The sequence below is a fragment of the Desmodus rotundus genome, chromosome 1 (genome assembly GCF_022682495.2).
Source record: "Desmodus rotundus isolate HL8 chromosome 1, HLdesRot8A.1, whole genome shotgun sequence".
In the NCBI taxonomy this organism is placed as follows: domain Eukaryota; kingdom Metazoa; phylum Chordata; class Mammalia; order Chiroptera; family Phyllostomidae; genus Desmodus; species Desmodus rotundus.
The window spans coordinates 62,382,845-62,406,094 of record NC_071387.1 but is presented as its reverse complement, the minus strand read 5'-3'; the positions used below and the strand labels follow the sequence as shown (position 1 = coordinate 62,406,094).

The following is a 23,250-nucleotide window of genomic DNA, read 5'->3' as shown; positions in this document are numbered from 1 at the left end:
ACCTGGCCCACAACTCGGACCTGTGCCCTGACTGGGAATTGAACCAGCGACCTTTTGGTTTGCAGGATGATGGCCAACCCACCTAGTCACACCAGGCAGGGCAACAATAGAGATTTTTAAATCAGAGATCTAGAGGCTAAAAGTTGGATATCAGGGTGGTGGCAGGCCTAGATACTTCTGAGGCCTCTCTCTGTGGCTTGTAGATAGCCGCCTTCTCTTTGTGTTCTCACGTGGTTTTTCTCTGTCTCCCTCTTTGTGTCCTAATCTCTTTTTATAAAGACTCCAGTCATATTGGATTAGGGTCCAACCTAATAACCATTACTATTCTAAAGGCCCTATGTCCAAATATAGCCACATTCTAGGGATTAGGGCTTCAACATAGGCATTTTGGAGCGGGACACAACTCTGCCCCTAGCAAAAGGAAAAGCAAAAGGGTATGTCTCAGCTAATCAGCCAGTGCTCTTTGCTGGGCTTTCCCTGAAGTCTCAACTCACAACCATGTGCATCTCACTGCTTGTGTTTTGTAAAGAGGTGGGAAATATACCCAGTAATTTTTTTACAGCTTGATATATTGCTGTACTTACTAAACTTGGGTTTTGGTTGGTAGAGAAGGGGGAGATGGGCATATGAAGGATCAAGCCAGACACATTAACTGTGTTGAAGTTAATGTGACTTCATTCATGGCCATATAGTAATATGGCTCTGTAACCTATGGCTTATGTCTGTGCACAATGTGTGATACATTATTTGACTCTCTGGGACTGATATTGGGGAGTTGGGGCCTGTGCTGTATAGTAGGCAGTGTGGTGGCTGGCCGTCTGCCATAGCCCTCAGTGTCTCTAGCGGAGTGAAGCGTGTGTGGCTGCCTTTACAAGAGTGATGTGCTTTAGGCTGGAGAGAAGAGCAGCCAAGGAAAAGCAAGAGAGAGAAAGAAGAGAGGAAGTGTGGGAGTAGGGAATAGGATGAGGACAAGAGGAAAGGATAGAGTGTGAAAACAAGTGCTGGGATGAGGAACAAACAGGTCCCCTTTCGAGACACTGCAGTGCCCGGCCACCAGTGTTGGGCGAGAGAGTGATAGGGACAGTGAGGGGGACAGACTGATCATCCAGGCAAGCAGTCACTCCAAATGAAGCCTGAAAGGAAACGGCAGCAAACTGAAGAGAATGAGGGGGTGTGTGTGTGTGTGTGTGACAGAGAGAGAGTGGGGGAGAGAGAGAGAGAGAGAGAGAGATCCGGATCCTGAATAAGCCCTGGGGCAGCGTGGGGCCAGCCCCTGAGGAGCGCCAGCTGGGGGCAGCCCTAAAAACCCGGCAGGCTTGCTGCAGAAAGCTCCAGCTCCTCAGAGAAAAGGAAATCCTTACAGTTGGTACTAACATCTGGTTTTCTATGAGCTTGCTCAGTTCTGAGACATCGATTTTCTATGCTCCTAAAGGGTGAAATGATGTTAAAGATGACATTATAAACATTGGGCTAGTTCTGCTCATTTCTATCAAGGCCACTGCCTGTGATCCCAAAGTCTGTATGTGCCCCCAGTCCTTGTACATAAGTTAGTCACTGAGGTTTTAAATGAAAAGCATTATTTGATTTCTGCTGCTAATGCGGCAATGCCCTTCCACCAGCTGAGGCAGGCAGAGATCCCTAGGCTGGGAAGGAGGGCCGTGTTACCATGGCGATGAGATGACTGGCTGCGCACTGAGCTAAGCACCCTTTGTAGAATAGAAAGAAGTTGTTCCTTACTCTCATCTCTGATGAGTCAAAGCTCACTTACGTAACACCCTCGGTCTTCATTAAAAACTGATATCTCCTACTAGAGAGAAAAGTAAGAACAACGGTGGGAAGGGGTTGATTTTCCACTGACACCATTGAGGTTTTCTGGTTTTATGCTTCTAATTAAGATATCGGTCTCTGCTGAGGTATGCATAACGTGGTTAAATTTTAAAGGGCCAGCCAAATTTTGAAGGGTGCGATATACTAGTAAATTGGGTTATTAGCTATATAACATTGAACAGTATATGCAACCTTTTGAACCTGAGTTAGAATACGTGTCTTACTTTTAAGGTTGATACTTGGAAGTAGAGAACATTCCTTTACATGTTTGTTGACACATTCCCGAGGGTATTTTCTTTATATCTCCAGTGCTTGTGGCAAGTGGTGTGAATATAATAAATGAGTGCTTAAGAAAATCACTCATGTGGACACTCATACATCACTGGTAGGAATACAAAAGGGTATTGGAAAACAGTGTGTGGCAGGTAAACATACATTTACCATATGTAATGGGTAATTTTCCGTGTCAGCCTGGCTAGGTCACGATGCCCCGTTGTTTAGTCAAATACTAGTCAAGATATAGCTGTGAAGATATTTTTTAGATGTGATTAATATTTATCATCAGTAGACTATGGGTAAAGCTGACTACTCACCATAATTTGGGCGGGCCTTATCTGATCAGTTGAAGGCTTTTAGAGCAAAGGCTGAGCTTTCCCAAAGAAAATGTAATTAGGCCTCAAGATTGCAACATAGAAACCCTCCCTGAGTCTCGCCTGTTAGCCTGCCTGCTGATTCGGGACTCAAGACTGCAACATCAGCTCTTACCCTTCTTTCCCCTCTAGATAGAAGGATGGATAGATGTAATTTCCTATTGGTTCTGTTTTCCTGGAGAACTCTGAGTAGCATACAATTCATCAATCATAGTCTTAGGTACTTACCTATAAGAAACAAAAAATTATGGTCACATTAAGACCTGTATGTGGATGTTTCTATCAGTTCCATTCATAATTGCCAAGAATAGAAACCAAATGTCCTCCACTTGGTGAGTGGAGAGACAAACTGCGGTTCATCCAGGCAATGGAATATTAGTTAGCAATAAAAAGGAAACGACCACTAGTACGCACAGTACTCTGGATGAATCTCAAAAGCATCAGGCTGAGTGAAAGAAGCCAGAATCAAAAGTATCCAAAGTCTGTATGAGTTATTAAAAATAAAATTTTGGGAATGGCAAACATATGTGGGTAGAAAAGACATCACTGGTGCCAGGCCTGGAGCTGGGGCTGGCACGGCCAACAAAGGAACGTGAGGAAATGTGTTAGGGTGGTGGAATGTTTCTATATCTTGCTTGTGCTTACACGACCATATGCATTTGACTCCGTACACTAAATAGGGTAATTTTATTGTAGGCAAATGAAACCTCGATGAACCTGACTTTAAAAAGAATAGTCATTTTATGGTCATTCTTATAGTCTTTTATCCTGTTGGAAGATATGGTAAAGAAATTAATTCCAATAAATCATCGCTTTTTTTCAAGGAGACAGAAGTATTTGATGAAGTATTATTATGTTTGCTATAACATAAAAGAAAAATGTTTTCTTGGGTAACAAAAATTTTCTGTAAACTAGAAATTCTAATTTATTTGAAATTTAGTTATAGATTATTTTAGAATAGGAGCATTTTGTAATTATTAAATGTAGTGGAAAAATCAATACATAATTGTTAGATTATATTTAGGCTTAATTGAGGGTAAGTTTAATAAACAGCAATTTTCTTTTAAAATAGCTATGTTCTTTGGCCTAGTGGTATTTACTTAGTGTATTGTAAGAGAACAATTAGATAAGAACATAGGACATTCATAAAAGTGTTGTTTATAGAAGAGGAATATGAGCAATAACCTAAACGACCACCAATATAAGATTGGTAATATAAGTGATGCATGTCCATCAAAAAGCTATAGCCCTGGCTGGTGTAGCTCAGTGGACTGAGTGCGGACTGCAAACCAAAGGGCTGCCGGTTCGATTCCCAGTCAGGGCACATGCCTGGGTTGTGGGCCAGGTCCCCAGTGGGGGCCATGTGAGAGGCAACCACACATTGATATTTCTCTCCCTCTCTTTCTCCCTCCCCCTTTCTCCCTCCCCCTCTCTCTAAAAAAAAATAAAATAAATATAATCTTTAAAAAAAGCTATAGTTCTGTATTTGTTAACACAGAAGGAGGGCCATGGTATGTTAAGTAAGAAAAACAAGCTAAAAAAACAATGTATGCTATGATTTCTTTCTTATTTATTTATTTATTTATTTATTGGATTTATTGGGGTTGCATTGCTTAATAAAATTATATAGATTTAAGGTGTACTATTGTATAATACATCATCTGAATATTGTATTGTGTGTTCACCACCCCAAGTCAAGTCTCTCTCCATCACCATTTATCCCCCCTTTACCCTCTTCTGCTTCCTCCCACCCCCATTTCCCTTTGGTAATGACTATGCTGTTGTCTGTTATGGGTTTCTTAAAAAAAAATTCCCTGTGTATGTTCATATAGTTTGTGAGTATACTTAGAAAAAAAGTTAGAAACATAGAAGGACTAAAAAATCTGTTTCCACTCTGTAAAAGAAAACAATCTTTGTGTACTGTTCCCCATCCATCATCAAAGCATTAAAAAATGAAAATAATTATATGGGCATCCTGTCAATGAAAAAACAGGTGTATTTATGTAAACATAGCTAATTCATGTTTTAGTCTTTGTAAATAGGAAGTGTATGACAGTAAAGGAAGAAATTGGAGAGGGGTGCAAGTTTCACGGCATAAAAGAAAGACATATGGAAAATAGCACAATGGCCCAATGATAGTCGATTTCAGAAAGTGTGAGCAAAAATGAACTCTCCGAAAGTAAGTACTGCAATTAGCTGGGCCAGAAACACACAAGTCATTCCATAATGAGTAATAAAAAGGGAGCCGGCATGACACAAATACCAAGCTGCTGAAATATAAACAGTGAAAATGAGTAGCAAAACTGATCAGAGAAGATGCAACAAAAAATTAGTGATAAAACAGTAAACAAACATTTTGCTATGAATTTTAAAATTTGCCTCTTTAAAGGAAGACCCAAAAGCAGAACTATAAGAACTTGTGGAGGGACTTCTGGTCAAGATGGAAGCGTAGGGAAACACAGCTCTCCTCCTCACACAGACACATCAAAATTGCAACTGAAATATAGAACAATCATTGCTCAGAACTGTAGGAAATTGAGTTGAATGGAAGTCTGACAAGTATGGAATTAAAGAAACCACATCCATCCAGACTGGTAGGAGGGGCACAGACATCCATGTGTGGTGGGTAAAAGTTCAGGAGGGCCCTGGATGTGGCTCAGTGGACTGAGTGCCAACCTGCTGACTGAAAGGTTGCCAGTTCGATTTCCACTCCGGGTACATACCTGGGTTTTGGGCCAGGTCCCCAGCTGACATAGTGTGAGAGGCAGCTGATTGATGTTTCTCTTGCATATCAATTGTTTCTTTCTGTCTCTTTCTCCCTCTCCTACTCTAAAAATAAAAATAAATAAAATATTTTTTAAAATTCAAGAGAGGTATCTGGGGAGTGAGGAGTGCCAGCCCCACATCAGGCCCCCCAGCCCAGGGTTCCAGTGCCAAGAGGATAAGTCCCCATGAATTCTGTCTGCAAACACCAGCAGAGATTGAGTCAGTGAAAGAAAATTCTGGAATCCCAAGAAGTTCCCCTTAAAGGCCCCACAGATGAATTTACTCAGACTCACTCCCTCTGAGCTCCAGCATGAGGGTAGCAGCTTGAAAGGCACCAATGGCATACAGGGAGAAACTGAAGTGTCTGACATTGAGGTAGGAGTTGGGGAACAGCTTTCTCCCACACAGAAAGGTGGCCAGAGGCCATCGTCCTTTTTCTGAACCCTTTCCCACAAAGCCACAGAGCTGGCAGGCAGGTACCATATCTGAGACTCCATCAACCGGGCTAAAACTGTTTGCCCTGCTCTGGAGATCCCCTGAGGCTCCATCCCTCCCAACTGATGGACCCAACCAAGCTGTTAACAGTGGCTTTTCCATATGAATGGCTGGTTTGGCTCATGCTTCACAACTTCCTAAATCCTATTAAACAAGCCAGACTCACTGAGACCTCAGCTCCAAGCCCAGCACTAGCAGCAGCCAGTCTAGGTTTGCAGCTTGACTTTGGGAACCTCCAAGCACAGCACAAGTAGAAGCCATATGTAGCTGCTTTATAGCTCATGCAGGGAGGCCATGAGCAGAACACAGGTGGGGGCTGACCTTGGCCTGCACCACCCAGGAACCCCCAGAGCCTGTGCACCCAGTGGACAGCTACAGACCACCCTGGAGCACCACTGCCCTGACCCAGAACTGCTGATCCTCCATGGAGGGTAGAGGTTAGTGGTCAGTGGTCACAGCCAGTCCTTGCAGCTGACTGGCCTGGGTAAATCCCTCTCATGGACCTGCCAACAGCAATGAAGGCTCAACTACAAGAGGAGGATGTACTCAGCCCACACAAAGGGAACAATACGAGAATCCAGCTTGCATGATAGGGGAGGCTGTGGCACTGGACCCTGCAGGACACCTAGTATATTAGGCCACACTACCAAGACATGGAGTCATAATGGCTCTACCTAATATATATAAAATATATACAGAGAGGCTGCCAAAATGAGGAGACAAAGAAACATGGCCCAAAGGAAAGAAGCGATCAAAACGCTAGTGTTGGGGACGACCCTGCCTGGTTTCAGAAGCTGTAACTCCCCCCATGGCTAAGGCTGAGTAAAAGACCTTGGGACCAAAAGCCACTAAGGAGACAAAGCTTATCTTCCCAGCTGGGGTGCGCCTCTGCACCCTTTACTTCACCCTGCTTGTTCCGGGTAGATGACTGGTTAGCCAATGATGGCTAAGATTCCTCAAGGGAAGAACGACCTAAGACAGGCATGGTCATGATGGAGCCATCAGGCAAGGACTTGGAGGAGCTAAAGGAAAAGGGGGTGATGGACCCTCACCTCTTGGCTTTGACATGGTCTGAGTCCTCATTCTGTCTGTAAGAAGTCTCCTAATCTCTTGGCTGCCTTACTTCCCCTGCCTGACTTAAGCCTGAAACAATGCTGGAGGGTGGTGCAGCCCTGGGCAGACATGGGCAGTTCCCCAGGGCGATCAGGCCTAAGAAAGAATGCACAAAATTCTGTGAAAACTGCTTTGCTAAGAATGCCCTCAATTTTCTGATAAGAGTCCAAGCATGAAATGACTTTGTTTCCCAAAGTTTTATCGCCCTCTAGCTAACTGACCCTGACTCAGAATAAGCCCTCATAGTTCTTTGAATGTTATCTATTGTTTGATCCTTGCTGCCTGACAATGATTGATGAGCTTTACCTGTATTCCTGTGCAAATTGAACCCAAAAAAGCCCACTGAGGAACAGGCTCAAGGCCCTTCTCCTCTGAGAGACTGACCACCTTTCCTCCCCAAGGCGATCATGTCTTGGTAGACTTATTCTCATCCACAATGGATGGGGGGGGGGGATCTGCTGGACAAAGCCACCCGATGCACCAGGAAAAAAACTAAACAAAATGGAGATAAGCAATCTATCACATGCAGAGTTCAAAACACTGGTTAAAAGGATGCTAAAGGAACTTAGGACTTCAACAGCATAAAAAATAATCAGTCAGAAATGAAGGATGTGCTAATTAAAATAAAGAACAATTTACAGGGAATCAACAATAGAGTGGATGAAGCTGAGAATAAAATCAATGATTTGTAACAAGGAAGTGAAAAACTGTGAATCAGGATAACAAGGAAAAAGATTCCATAAAAATGAGAATAGTATAAGCAGCCTCTGGGACACCTTCAAGCATTCAAACATTCACATTATAGAGTGCAAGGAGAAGAGAATGAGGAAGAAATTGAAAATCTCTTTGAAAAAATAAAAGAGAACTTTCCTAACTTGGTGAAGGAAATAGACATGCAAGTCCAGGAAGCACAGAGAGTCCCAAACAAGATGGACACAAAGAGGCCCGCTCCAAGATTCATCATAATTAAAATGCCAAAGGTTAAAGATAAAGAGAGAATCTTAGAAGCAGCAAGAGAAAAGCAGTTAGTTACCTACAGGGGAGTTCCCATAAGACTGTCAGCTGATTTCTCAAAAGAAATTTTGCAGGCTAGAAGGGATTGGCAAGAAATATCAAAGTCATGAAAAGCAGGGACCTACAACCAAGACTGCTCTACCCAGAAAAGCTATCATTTATAATATAAGGACAGTTAAAGAGCTTCCCAGACAAGAAAAAAAACTAAAGGAGTTCATCATCACCAAATCATCATTAGATGAAATGTTAAAGGGACTTATTTAAGAAAAAGAAGAACAAAACTATGAAAAATAAAATGGTAATAAATACATGCCTGTCAACAATTGAATCTAAAAAACAAACTAAGCAAACAAGAACAGTGACAAAATCATGGATATGGAGAGAGTTTTGATGGTTGCTAGGTGGGAGGGGTGTTGGGGGAATGGGTGGAGAGGTGAGGGGATTAAGTAGTACAAATGGGTAGTTACAGAATAGCCTGGTGGATGTAAAGTACAGTATAGGGAATGAAGTAGCCAAAGAACCTATGCATGACCCATGGACATGAACGACCATGGGGGGATTGCCTGGGTGGAGGGGGGACAAAAGGGGATAATGAGGATGACTGCAATAGCATAACCAATAAAATATAATTTAAAAAAGAACTTATGGAGGTAACGGTGAAAAGCAGGAGGAAATAAAATGAGGGTTAGGATTTTTTCTAGAAATGTCAATAGTGGAAATATATTAATATATTTCATCATATTAATAGATTTGAGGAGAATCATATAACTATCTGTAAGATCCTGAAAATATATTGATCAAATTCAACAACTATGCTTGATAAAAGTAGTGAATAACATAAATCTAGATAGATATTTCCTTAACATGGTAAAATAGACTGATCGCAGCACTAAACCCAACATCATGTTTAATGGCAGAACTTAAAAGCATTTCCAATTAAGTCAGAAACAAGATAAAAGATGTCCATCTTTACTGCTGTTGTTTAACGGGGTGCTGCAGATTTTAGCTAATGCAATTAGAAAAGAGAAAGAACTTAAAGGTGTAAAAATTGTAAAGGAGAAACTAAAATTACTACTATTTGCAGATGTTATAATTGTAGACTTAATAGATTTACATATATTTACAAATGATAATCAGACAAAAGGAGGAACAATGCCATTCACAATAGAAACAACAGCAACAATAATAAAATTAAATTACTTAGGAATTAACCAAACAAAAAAATGTGTAAGAATCATGAAGAAAACATTAAAAAATTCTTAAAGATAGAAAAGAAAATTTGAACAAATAGCAGGACAGAGAGTGTTCTTGATGGGAAGACTAAGCGTTATAAATATCTTAATTTTTCCTAGGTAGATTATAAATTTATTTCTACCCCTTCCCCCAAATTTCAATAAATTAATTTTGTTGTAAATATTTTAATTTTGAAAACTTGATCCTAAATTGTATATTTGAAAAATAGCTAGGAAAACCTGAAAATAAGAACAATGATAGAGGGAGAGAGAAAACTGGATATTAAAACATAGTATAAAGCCTAATAATACTGGTGTCTGGAAAATATAAAGTTACTTCTACACATCACATCTTATCCCAAGATAAATTCCAAATGGATGAAAGATTTAAATGTGAAAAATAAAACCCTGAAAGTTCTGGAAATAAACAGAAGGGATTCCTTTAAAACCTAGGAGTGAGCCAGGCCTTTTGAACTATGACTCGAAATCCAGAAGCCATAAAAGAAAAGTTTGATAAATTGATAACATAAAAACAAAGTTTACATGAAAATAAAACTAAAAGCAAAAAAACAAAACAAACAAGCAAAAACGTACATAAAATTTAAAGACAGACAACTGGGGAATAACATTTGCAACTCATATTATAGATAGTGAGCTGGTCTTCCAAGTATGTAAAGAGCTCCTACAGCCCTGGCTAGTTAAGAGCATCATCCGGATACTTCAAGCTTGTGGGTTTCATTCCTGATCAAGGAACATACAGGAATCAACCAATCAGTGCATGAATAAGTAGAACAATAAATCCATGTCTCTCTCTCTCTCTCTCCTTCCCTCTCTGTCTAAAATCAATAAACAAAAATTTTAAAAAATGGAAAAGAGTTCCTAGAAATCAAAAAGACAAAGAGTAGTAATCCAACAAAAGAATGAACAAAGAATGTGAACACCTGAGAGATTAGCGAAACTCCCAGTTTGATATGGTGTTCCGTGGGTGCAGCTGTGTGGGAACGGTGTTCTCCTACGCTGCTGGCAGGAGTGTAAAGTAGTACAATGCATATGGGCGGGATTTGGCAATACCTGCCAAAATAACTAACACGTATAGTCACATACAGCCTTTGATCTAGCATGTCCACTTCTAGAAATGTATGCAACAGATATTCTTGGGAGAAAAAAAAGATGTCTATGCAAGGTTCATTATTGCATCATTATTTGCAAAAGTAAAGGGTAGATAAAAAGATTTATCAATAGCAAATTGGCTAAATACATACACACATATATGCAAACATAAAATGAAATGGAAAAGAATTAGGGAGTTGTCTCTGCTGTTGTGCCACTTTACTGAAAATAATAATGGGAGGGTGGAGGTGGAAGAAGGTATGGGGGGATAAATGGTGATGGAAAAAATAAAATTAAAAAAATAATAAAATAATAGAGGGAAAAGTAAACATCATATTGGTTGCTTTTGGTTTTGCAAAAGTGACAGGTGGTTAAAATGACTTTTATTTTAATTTTATTTTTTTAATTAAGAAACCAGGTAACTAGAGAAATAGAGCAGGGTTTTTTGTTTTTTTTTTTAGATTTTATTTATTTACTTTGAGAGAGAGAGGAAGGAGGGAGAAAAGGAGAGAAACATTAACTGGTTGCCTCCTACATGCCCCCAGCTGGGGACCTGGCCTGCAACCCAGGTATGTGTCCTGACCAGGAATTGAACCAGCAACCTTCAACCTTTTCATTTGTAGGCTACTGATCAATCCACTGAGCCCCATTAGCCAGGGGTAAAATGACTTTAAATGGTGGCAGCATTAACCAGTTTTTTTTTTTCCCTTGGTAAGTTAACAGCGCTTCTGTAAGTGACTTACTTTAACTGGGGCTGCCCTTGCTTTTAAAAAGCTCCAGCTCCAACCTCGACTAATTGAATCAGAAAGTCTTTTGGAGTTTAGGCTTTTGTTTTAAATCCTCTTAGCAAACCCCTCTCTCTTCTTTCTCTTCTTTCTCTTCACTAAGCTTGAGAAATGTAAGTTAACGAAGCGTCTGAAGCTCGTTATGTAACCTTCCTTCCCTACAGAGACAACTACTACCCTGATTTTCTTTTTTAAGATTTTTTAAAAATATCTTTGTAGGCCTTTTGACTTAAAATTTTTGTTCTCTTCTTTACCACTCTCCAAACACACCTAATAACTACTAATTACTTACAACTAAAGAGCAGCTGTATAGTCACTTCCTATTCTGAACAACATCCCTAGACAAGGGATAATTGTAATTAGGAGCTGTTGCTTCTACTAAACTTTGCTCATAAACTGATGAGTTAAATGTAAATTCACCCCAGGCTAGACTTGTTATTTTAACCTTCACAGCTATTTCTGTCCCATAATATTATCTGAGGAATGAAGTTGAATAAAGATATTTTGAAAGTAAATAAAGGCTGTTAGGTAGTGTTGACATAGTTTGGGTTGTCCCAACTCAAGGTATATCTCTAAACAAATAAGCTTCCTACGTAGCTTGTGGAAATTAAGGACGTGTGGTCACTATGGGTTGCTTAGGGTTGTTCTAGCTCTTATGGTGAATGAACATGTGTAATTGATAGGAGTGGTTGAATTCCATGGGTAATTGCTATTTTAATTAAGCAATATATAATTCTGTGTAAAATTATATGCAAGTTAGACATTTGACAGTTTAAAAAAAAATTAAGGTAAAAGCAAAAGTTTGTAACCAACATAAATGATTGAAAGACTATAGGGAATTTTATTTTCTTTTTTCTAAAGATTTTATTTATTCACTTTTAGAGACAAGGGAGGGAGGGAAGGAGACAGAGAAACATCAATGTGTTGTTGCCTCTCATATGTCCCCCACTGGGGACCTGGCCCGCAACCCAGGCATGTGCCTTGACTGGGAATCGAACCAGCGACCTTTTGGTTAGCAGGCCAGTGCTCAATCCACTGAGCTACACCAGCCAGTACAGGGAATTTCTTTTTAAAACAATGATGTGAATAAAAATAAAAAGGATGATGGGAAAGATGTCTATGATGTTGTGGCAAGCCATCCACTAGATTTAGTTTACTTAAATAGATAGATGTGTAGTTATGAGAGGGAAGGGGATCTAAGTATGTGACCTCAAAATATGCCACTTTGGCATATTTATCTTGAGCTGAAGACAGCTGAGAATCAAAGAAGCCTTCTTGCAGCTTCCGTTACCCTCTAAAAGCAGAAACTTCTGAGAAATGAGCATGGCCATAAATCCCCTCACCCAGAGGAGTTTTATGGCCATAAGAAAATGGAAAGTGGGCACCAAGATGGACCTGCGCAAACAAACCTCGCTAAAATACCCCTTATCTTCTGTTATTTCCCCCACATATTTACTTTTCCACAATTTACTGCCCTTAGAAGCCAACAACCCTTTTCCTTGGTCTCATCGCTTCTCCACACAGTTACTGTCCTTGGTTAAAATGGTATGTAAGTGTCCCAGACTGCCCATGTCTTTGGGATTTTCATTTTGCCCCTGCAAGTCCTCCCTTACGCATGCATGATAAACCTTTTCCTCCAGCTAGTCTGTCTTGTTTTCAGTGTAATTTGCCGAACCTCATTAAACCTAAAAGCGTAGAGGAAAAAGACTTTTTTTCTACAAGACTGAACACTAAATAATTATATCTTAAAATGAACCAAAGGCTAAATTTAGTTCAGAAACTAAAGAAACTTTATTTACTAAAAAGAAAACTTGGGTGGAAAAATATTTCTGTGAAGATTTGACCACTCAGCTGAGTGACAAACAGAGTAGTCAAGACTATTCTTCTCTTATTTTAAAGGAAACTGGAAAAAAAGTTTTGGTTTCTTTCTTTTGTTGTTGTTGTTGTTGTTGTTGTTGTTTTTAACAGTTGGAAGTAGGCTTGGGTTTTCTGCCACAACATGTAAAAATCATATCAAAGTCCGTGGCAGAACACTGCCCCAAACCCCCAAGTTGTCAGCACCCTAGTCAGCACCCACGTGGGAGAGCTCCTTTGACAATCGGGAATTCATTCTGTAGCACAAGTATTCAGTCAGACCATCTTGTCTGACCCTCTCAGTGGTTTCCTGAGTTGAAGCCAGTAATGCAAACAAACAAACAAAACAAAACAATAAAAACAGAAAACAAAAAAATCCCCCTAAGTAAACAGTGGCATCCTGGTTCACAATGTGGCTTCTCTGAAACTGTTTTGCACCCTCCCAGGATTTTCTGAAATCAGCTATGAGTGACTTTTGGCTTTTTAAAAGTGAATTGAAGCTATGAAATTAAATCTGAAGGAAGTTATTTTGAAGGAGAATTACTATTCAAAGTATATGTGGAATAGTGATAACATTATGAAAAATGGTGTATTGTCTCCTAAAACAAACACTTTCACTAATGTTGTCTGAACAGTTATTGGGTGTTCAGGGTCCAATCTTATCTTCAGCAAGGCCAAGACAAAACCCAGTGTCCAGAGATTCTGTCCCACGTTAGAGACCAGTCCAGCACTTGCAGGCTTGGTGTGTGTTTCCAGCTGTAGTCCACTGCTGTGCTGCGGTATCTAGGCTCGCTCCTGGAGCCTGCATGTGGAGCCCAGAAGGTCACGTGGCCCTAGCAGCCGCAGGGCCATCCAGACAACAGGCGAGGGCACAATGTGAGTTCAAGTCAACAGGTGAAAAAGAGAGATATTCTTTGGCCCCCTGGGTTTATATCAACTTAGGCTTGGGACAGACCAGGTACCTTTTCAAAATGACCAATGAACTTCCCAGGCTTTTGCGGATTTGGATAGGTCCACACCCCCTAATCAGACTGACAGGCACCTCCCCCTGCACCCTCCAAGCACCGGTACTGGAGTGGGGGAGGGAGGAGTGTTAATCCCCTTGGCAGAGCACAGTGCTGTGATCCCCTGGAGTGTCAAGTTGTAGCTTCCTGTGAAGCAAACAGGGTCATGCTCCCCATTTTTAAAAGCTCGATGTCTACTTCTATTTGCTCCCATTTCTTTTATAAGTATCTGGTTAAATACCAACAGTAACACTCTGACTGGGGAATCTAATCTGCAACTTTGGCATATTGGGATAATGTCTAACCAGCTGAGCTATGTGGCCAAGGCCAAACTGCAAAGTCCTAGAAAAGATAAATACTCATTTGGATGTCTTTTAACCAATGATATATTCCCTTGCAGGTCAGATGGGACATGTTGCAGGCACAAACTCTCTGCTGGATCTTTATCCCCAGTGTTTCCAGGCAAACATTTCTTGGCGGTGCCCATCAGCAATGCTTCTCTATCCCTGTCTCATCGGTCTGTGCTCTCCTTGGGCAGGAACACTACTCCAGGTCACCTTTACAGGTTCATCAAAACAATGCTTGCCATGTGCATGTTTTAAAAGGCTTACAGACTTTAGCCCTGGCTGGTGTGGCTCAGTGGGTTGAGTGCAGGCCTGTGAACCAAAGGGTCACTGGTTCAATTCCCAGTCAGGGCACATGCCTGGGTTTTGGCCCAGGTCCTCAGTAGGGGGCACTTGAGAGGCAACCACACACTGATGTTTCTATTCCTCTCTTTCTCCCTCCCTTCCCCTCTCTCTAAAAATAAATAAATAAAATCTTTAAAAAGAAAGGCTTATGTACTTTTTTTTTGTTCTCACCTAAGGACATTTTTTCATTGCTTTTAGAAAGAAAAGAAGGGAGAGAGAGAGAGAATGAGAGAGAAACATCAATGTGTGAGAGAACATTGATTGGTCACCTTCTTGTACACACCCTGACTGGGGATCAAACCTACAACCTGGGTATGTGCCCTGACTGGGAATCAAACCTGTGACATTTTGGTCTACGGGATGATGCTCCAACCATCTGTGCCACAATGGCCAGGGCAAGGCTAATATACTTTTAAAAGCCTGTTAAAATGTGAATCTTTAGGAAATTATAAAGAACACACACAATTGAACTAAGTACTAGGATGTCCATCACATTGTTGTTTAAAAATAGGGAAAAACTGGAAACGAGTGCCATGTCTAATAACTGAGGATTGGTTAAATATAGTAAATCAAAACAATGGAATACTATATAGCTATTTAAATTGATGCTATAGAAGGGAATATCTTGATTTGGGAAAGCTGTTCATGATTTATAATGTTTTGTAATGAGAATAGATTATAAAAATTCATTCTTTTTAATACTATTGGAAACTCAGGCATTTTTAAAATCCTCCCTTGAGGATATGTGTATTAATTTCTTTTTTAAAGAGTGAGAGGAAGGCAGAAGGAGAGAGAGAGAGATACACACACACACACACATTGATATGAGAGAAAAACATCAGTTGGTTGCCCCCTGTATGCACCTTGACTGGAGATCAACCGGCACCCTGCAGCCTGGGTGTGTGCCCTGAGCAGGGATCAGACCCACAAACCTCTGGTGTGCATGACAACATTCCAACCAGCTAAAGCACCCAGCCAAGGCGAAATGTGCCCTTTCCATGATCCTCTTTTTATAAATTGATGCATGTAAGTAGTAATTTTTATTACTTTATTTTTTAAGTTTTTCATAGGATAAAGGTCTGGAACAGTAAATTCCAATGGATTTTTTAACTTTGCTCTTAAGAAGTCTAAGATGCCAAGAGGTGCTTTAGGACTCCATTTGGAGGTTGTGCGCCAAAAACCCTTGGGCTTCAGACCACTATCCTCTAGTTTTAGAATCTGTTTTACATACTAGTATCCTATGCAAGAGTCACTGGAGAAAAAGGTTTTGCAAATTTGAAAAATTTGCTAATCATTGATATACACTGTGAGAGTAAAAGTAGTTATTGCTCAATGTTTTTCTCAGTTTTTCATTTAATCACTCAAGTCCCAACTGACCTATTAGCAGGCAGTCCAATTAACTCAGGAATAATTTTCTTTCCTTTTGTACTCATCTGCATTTTCAGATTTTTCTATAGGGCAAAATATAGCTTTTGTAATAAGAAAAAAGGCATTTTAACTTTTAATAACCTAAGAGAGAAGAGCAGTGTTCAGTCCACTTGATAATGGCATTTCAAGATGTTACAACAGCAGCGTGCCAGGTGAAAGGTGCTGTGAAGGGCGTTCTAGTCACTGAGCAGAGCACAGCGGTTTGTTTGTATCCGTGGGTTTACGTGTTTCCATAGTAGCAGCCTGCCGCAACTGAGAACAGGTGGGTTGACTTTTCTGTTGAATATGCACTCTTACTATCTTGTAAATTAAGTTCTTGCCCTATTTGTCTGTACTGGAGCAAGGGCGGGAAGAATGTGAAGCAAACCAGGGTACCCAAATAAAACATAATCAAAGCAAAAGTGTAAAAAAGGTTGTTTAAAAATCCCTTTGTCCAAGTGAAAGGGTAACAAAGTATTGTCATGGGCATTTCTGCAGTTCCCAGAATAGATGGGAGTATTGCATCTTGTTCGTTATTTGTATATGTAAATAAAAAAGTGATTTACTAACATCTAATGAGTCTTATCCTGTTAAAATTGAAATGACTCCTTAAGCTTTTAGTAAATTAAGAAAACACTGGTTCGCACTCAGCTTTCAGGGGTCATGATGAGAGGAGTAAACGTGTGGAATTGGTGAAAGCACATCTATTTACGTTGGAAATGTTTATCTTTTACTTCCTGCCATCAGTGCCCATATCCTTACGGCAACCTAAAAGCTTTTTCCCATTCATTTAGCAATTATTAACCATGAGCTTCCTAAATGCAAGATTAAATATCCGTTCAGTGCGAATCGTGGAGTAAGCATTGTGCTCATCCTGCTCATAAATTCAAAGCAGGTCAAAGTAAGTGTAATTGTCTCTGACTCAGCTTCACAAATGTGTACTTAGTCAATTTGGGACTTTTTCTCATAAAAGTGACTCAGGAGCCCCGACTTCCTTTGGTAAAGGGTGCAAAACAAAGTTGGCTATTTGGAGACAACTTCTCTATAATTTACCTTTTCTTTCTTCCTTGTAATGAAAAAGCATCCTTCTTCATTATCTAAACCCAACCCCTGCATTTCTGGTCTCTTCACCGTGACCAGTTCAATCAATCTTACCCATCACACTTTGTTGACTTCATGTGATGTATTTCATCGTATGGCTGGTAGAGGGATTGAAAGTTAAAGACAAAGCGCTGGCCCCCATGCAGCTCACACAGTGACCAAGGTAAGTGGGATGTAAGTAGGAGGGGTAGTCGAGGAAAGGCTTCCTAGGGAGATTTGGGCTAATGTACATCAGGTCTTGTACCTGATTCCTGTACAGGTTTTAGGACGAAGATACAAAACAGTTCAAAATTAATGTAACTAAAACCGAACTCTTATCTTCCTAAATCTGTTCTATGTTTCCTCTTTGGGGAGCCGTTGTCTGCTGTTGTCTCCATCTGCCTAATCAACTGAGACGGAAACTGAGCACCAGCCTAGATTCCCTTTTTCCTTTTTTGCTGACCTTCTGCAGAAGCTGGAGCTAGCCTGTTGGGGTTACCACACATGAGGGCGGCCCTAGGATTGGTGGATCTCCAGCCCACTCAAAGCAGGAGGGGTGACCTGGCTGGGTGACTCAGTTAGTGGGAGCATCATCCCATACACCAAAAGGTTGTGGGCCTGATTCTCTGTCAGGGCACATATGTAGGTTGCAGGTTCCATCCCTGGGCGGGGCACATACGAGATGCAACAGATTGTTTCTTTCTCATATAGATCTCTCTCTGTCTGTCTGTCTCTCTCTCTCTCTCTTTCAAATTAATGAACATATTCTGGGAGGATTAAAAATAAAAAAGAAAATTTTAAAGGAGGAGGAGTGTTTTCCCATGACCACAAAACTAAGGGGAGAAAGAGTCTCTGTCAATGAGGTCGAGTTTGCAGCGAGAGAAGTGGGATTGAGCACTGAAACTGGAGCTTACGACGATGGCAAATACTGGAAACAGGGGTCAAGCTCGGTAGCTGGGAGGTTTGGAATGAAGAGAGTCTAAGGACTGAGCACCGGTCTGAGAAGAGTAGGTGAGAGTGAGATGTTTAATGCTGAGGTGGTAGATCTTGGCTTTCCTTTTAAGTAGTACTAAACTGTACTACTAGGTAGGTGCGGTGGCGTAAACAGGATCTCTGCATCCTAAGTTGAGGAATTTAAAAGAAGTTCTCTGGATTGGTGATTGGTATATGAACACACAAATTTTGTTAAAGTTGAGAATCATTATGTGTTCCTCTCCCCCCCAACAGAATTTAGACATTTCATTTATATTGAAATATATAAGCATACATTGATTTCTTAAACATTTGATATAGGTCCAAAGATCTTTCCTTTGAGTTTGCTCTTGGAATGCCCATGCACTTTCTTGCTTGAGCTACCCCTTAGTTTCCATTATCACAAAGTTCTGTGGGACAGTGGTGGCTGCCATCCAAACACCGAAACGCCGTGCACAGGCCCTAATGCTCTCTTTGCAGCCCGACCCTCGGTCAGTCCCTCGTGCTCGCTCTAGGCTGAGGTCAGGCTAATGGTATCGCTTATAGACCTAAATGTAACAGTGCTTCATATATCACTGTTAGTACATGTTCCCTCAGTGGAGTGCCCTTTCAGTCCAGAAACTCAGAAGGGGGCCTGCTCAGTTTCTCCTACTCAGTCTTTTATGATTTAACACAGTTGACAAGTTTCCTTGTCCGTCCTGATTCTCCCAGGCATAGACAGTTGCTCCGTTCTCTTTGTTCTAACAGCACTGCATCCACATTCTACAAGCACATCCACATTCTTCTCTGGAAGACTGAGCTCATGAGGGAATGCACAACACCTTACCCATCTTTATTGCTGACAGCAAATCCAACTCTTGGCATATAGTAAGTTCTTTTTTTTTATTTTAAATTTTTAAATTTTTATTCAGTTACAATTGTCTGCATTTTCTCCCCATCCCTCCACCCCACCCCAGCCAGTCCCACCTCCCTCCCCCACCTCCACCCTCCCCCCTGATCCTGTCCCTGTGTCCTTCATAGTAGCTCCTATAGACCCCTCTCCCCACTATCCCCTCCTCACTCCCCTCTGGCTATTGTTAGATTGTTCTTAATTTCAATGTCTCTGGTTATATTTTGTTTGCTTTTTTTCTTTTGTTGATTATGTTCCAGTTAAAGGTGAGATCATATGGTATTTGTCCCTCACTGCCTGGCTTATTTCACTTAGCATAATGCTCTCCAGTTCCATCCATGCCATTGCAAAGGGTATAAACTCCTTTCTCTCTTATAGTAAGTTCTTGATCAAGGTTTATTGGATCAATACTGTCTTTATAGTAGCTCTTTAAGGGTGTGTTTATATTATGCAATAATATACTATGTGATAACTAAGTTCCTGTCTTGGGAAGAAATGCGCGAGCATGACTGAGTGGGGAAGAGTGCTGTGATTGTGGGCATGGGGAGGGGCAGCCTTGTGTTTGCTGACCCTAGTCTACATCATACCTTTTTTGTTCCCTTCGTAGTTACTGCACAATGCTATAGTATTTGGTTCTAGTCTAAATGATTCCACATGCAGGGACACAGACTGTCTACCCTAAATAATTTGACTGGCTAATATGGATTTCTCATTTGTGTATATAGGCAAATCAGTTATTTGAAACCCTAGCTACATATTCGAGTCATCTGCAGAACTTAAGCATTTTTCATTTCCCGGGCCTCACTAGAGACCAGAATCTCTGGAGGCATCAATATTTTTAAAGAGCTTTCCAGATGATTCTTTTTGTGGGCAGGGTGGCAAAGCACTGAGTTACATCCTGTTTGCATCTTGTCATTATCCAGCTCATATGTGAGTTTTTCTTAGTCACTTGCATCCAAGACAGGATAATGGAACATATCAAGCAGCTGTTGTTACCCGTGAAGTTAAGCTGCTTCACCAGCTGTGTTTGCTGCATGACTAGTGTCAATCAGAGGAAATGACAAAGGTCAGCATCTGTAGGTTTGGTATCTTTGGTGAAAAAGAAGTTAAGCTGAAATCGGAGGAGAGTTCCAATCTATCAAATTGGCCATTGATAGTACTTTCATGTGCCTGCTACATGCTCACCACTGCTGCCAACTGTGGGGGAAGGCGGAAGCCGTAGAGATGTGGTCTTTGTGCTCAAGGAGGAAAGGCGAAGGGGGAAGATGAATGGTGACAAAGAGGTCCCTGTGTTCTAGGCATAATGCTTGGCATTTTATGTCATTTTATGATAACCTGGTAAAGTAGATGTGACTATCATCACTTTACACATAAGAAAACTGATTCTCTTCATACCTTATTCCATAAAATGGAAATGTTAATTGAGTTTATCTCCTTTCTTTTTCTAAAAAAACTTTTTTCTTTTATTGATTCTAGAGAGAAGGGAAAGGAGGGAGATAGAGAAGGAGAGAAATATCGATGTGAGAAACACTGATCGTTTACCTCTCGCACATGCCCTGACCAGGGACCAAACCCGCAACCCAGGCATGTGCCCTGACTGGGAATCAAACCAGTGACCTTTTGCTTTGCAGAATGATGCCCAACCAACTGAGCCACACCAGCCAGGGCAATTTTACCTCCTTTCTTGAAGATTAAATGAGTTAATAATATGTATTAAGCTCTTAGCGTCCCTGCAACATACTAAGTAGTCAATAAATGTTAGCAATTATTACTATTGACTGAAGTCTCGGAACTAGTAAGTGGCAAGAGAGGTAGGATTAAAACCCAAGGCCATCTGATTCCAGAAGTTATGTACTGCAATATGAAGTTGCAATAGATACAACACGTAATGAAGTTTCAATGGGAGGTCGAGGAAAGAGCATGAGGTCTGCACAGTCGTACTCAGAGAGGGAGGCCACTGAGTGTGGGGCACAGAATGTAAAGGTTAAAAATCTGGAGGTTTGGGTGGTGGCCATTGTTGGGCTTTGGTTTCTAGGTTGCAGAGGATGAGGGGGCCTGCAAGGCTTCCTGGAATCCAGCACTTCACTTCGGAGGCCCAGATTCAGGCCAGCAAGTATGTGGAGGGTGGGAGACAGAGTTGTGGGTAAAACTTGCATACTTCTCAGTGACACAAACCGATGCATTTTCTGAAGAATGAATCCCCACTGTCTTTGACAACTATTCTGCCAGTGTTACGGTAGAAAGAAAACCAGTGAATCTGAGCCTTTGTTTATAGCTGGTCAAGAAGATGCAGAGGAGGAAGAGACTTTCCTTTATCCTTCTAGTTTCTTTTAGCTAGTCTAATAATTAAATATAATGAGACAGATTAACAAGAGGAAAATAACTAAATTTAATGACATACTCATGTATGGGAACCCCACACACTTAAGAACTCCATACCTGTGGGGAACTTTTATGAGTTTATTTGAGCCAAACTGACGACATGCTGGGAAGCAAGATCTCAGTTGCTCCGGAGAATGACAGTTTAGCAGTTCCTTTATACGTTTGGAACCGAGGAGAGAACGTAAGGAAGATTACATGAAGGTGGGAGAAAGCAAGGTACAGGATAGTTAGTTAGCAAGATTATGTGTTCCCTCAAGGGTGGCTATGCCTGTGAGGAGGCCTAAAAAGGGAAAATTATTCTGGCATCTCAAAGATGTGTCAACCTAGATGCACAAGAACAATGGACAGGGCTTGCTTAAGGAAAAGATAAATCTTTTTATGGGCCTGGGGCATGACTTGCCCCGTTAGGAATTTATCATTAGATCAACTTATGAGGTTATTTTAGATCAAGGTTATTACAGAGCCCCTTTTTTGTCTACACAGGAGAGAGTCAAAGGCCCCACATATGTGGGAGGTTAGAAGCAGACAGTCAAAATGAGGTTTTTATGGCATTCTGAGCTAAGGATGAGACAGGAGTCTGAGGCTTTAGAGGGGAGGAAGATCACTGCACGATAAGAAAAGCAGATGTTCAGTAATTAGATATTTGCTCTGCTCTATCTAAGGCAATAAAATATTACCTCTGGTAATCACTCATTATGGGAAAGGCCTAAATTTTAAATTCCTTTAAGGGAGAAGTAAGTTTCTTGTGAGCCCCCCGGGTCTCAATTGCCTTCAGCTCATAATAATTCACATGCCAAAGAAGCACCTCTTGGGGAGGTGGGTTCTACACCCCTTCAAAGATGATGACAGATTACACACCCGCTATCCTATCTGCAAACAGATATATTCTTGGTTTGCTTTTCTCGTGTAGGTCCTGAATCTTCTGAAAATGTGCACGCAAAGTGGTATCCCGAAGTGCAACATCATTGTCCCAACACTCCCATCATCCTGGTGGGAACTGAACTTGATCTTAGGGCTGACAGACATGACTGAGAAACTGAAGAAGAGGCTGACTGCCATCACCTGTCCCCAAGCCTTAGCCATGGCCGAGGAGATCTGTGCTGTAAAACACCTGGAGTGCTAGGCTCTCACACAGCAAGGCTTCTGGACGGTATTTGCCGAAGCCTTTCTAGCAGTTCTCTCCTACCACCTGTCAAAATGATGAAGAGAAATTGCCTGCTGTTGTAGACATCTGAGCCCCTTCTTCCTCACCCTGTCCGCCTAGGAAACTTTGTATGAAACCAAGGATCCTTATGACTTTGATTAAATTTAGCTTTAAACCCTAAAAATTCCCTCCCTCTCCACCCCCTGCCCCGTCATGCCCCAGAGACTTAGCCTTTCCCCCAGATAACCAGCTACCTCTGAGGCAGCAGAAGAAATAGCCTGGACCTAACTAATGGTCACACAGTCCAGAACTCTGGCAGACAAAAGACAACATCTGACATAAGTTATGTTTCAGCTCCTGAGCCCTAAGATGCAACAACCCCTTGGGTACTTTCCCATGAAACTGGACAGAAGGACTCTAAAACAGACTTCAGAACTGTCCTCAAGACCTGAAGAAATGATTTATTACCCTTATCTCACTTCCAACCAATCAGCTCCCAGCACGACCCTGAACCCCTAGCCCATAGTGCCTTGTGATTTTGTCCTATATAATCTGTAACCTACATACCACTGGGGAGTTCGAGCTTTTGAGCATTACCTTCCCATTCTCCTGAATGGTGCCATTCATCAATAAAATAGCCAATCTCTTTTTAAAAATTATATCTTATTGATTATACTATTACAGTTGTCCCGATCTTTCCCTCTTTGCCCCCTCCACCCCCTGCTCCCTCAGGCAATCCCCCCACCATTGTTCATGTCCATGGGTTTCATATAAGTTCTTTGGGTAATCCATTTCCTATATGTACTTTACATCCCACGGCTTAAAATAGCCAGTCTT

General features: G+C 41.1%; 2 long non-coding RNA genes across 5 annotated transcripts in view; both read left to right on the top strand.

The window, feature by feature from the left end:
• The window catches only part of LOC123479533 (uncharacterized), a 49,033-nt gene extending 34,181 nt beyond the window's left edge, over positions 1-14,852 (top strand). For all 3 annotated transcript variants that reach the window (XR_006655169.2, XR_008426878.1, XR_008426879.1), the window contains exon 3: positions 14,251-14,852. This is a non-coding gene — a long non-coding RNA (uncharacterized lncRNA). The remainder of the gene's footprint in view (positions 1-14,250) is intronic.
• Positions 14,853-15,791: 939 nt separating this feature from the next.
• Positions 15,792-22,724, top strand: LOC123479528 (uncharacterized). Of its 2 annotated transcripts, none has more exons than XR_006655164.3 (3): positions 15,792-16,229; positions 18,746-18,865; positions 22,180-22,724. It is a non-coding gene; the product is annotated as an uncharacterized lncRNA (long non-coding RNA). The 2 variants fall into 2 exon arrangements; XR_006655165.3 differs by lacking the exon at positions 15,792-16,229 and adding an exon at positions 16,632-17,210.
• Positions 22,725-23,250: the final 526 nt, after the last annotated feature.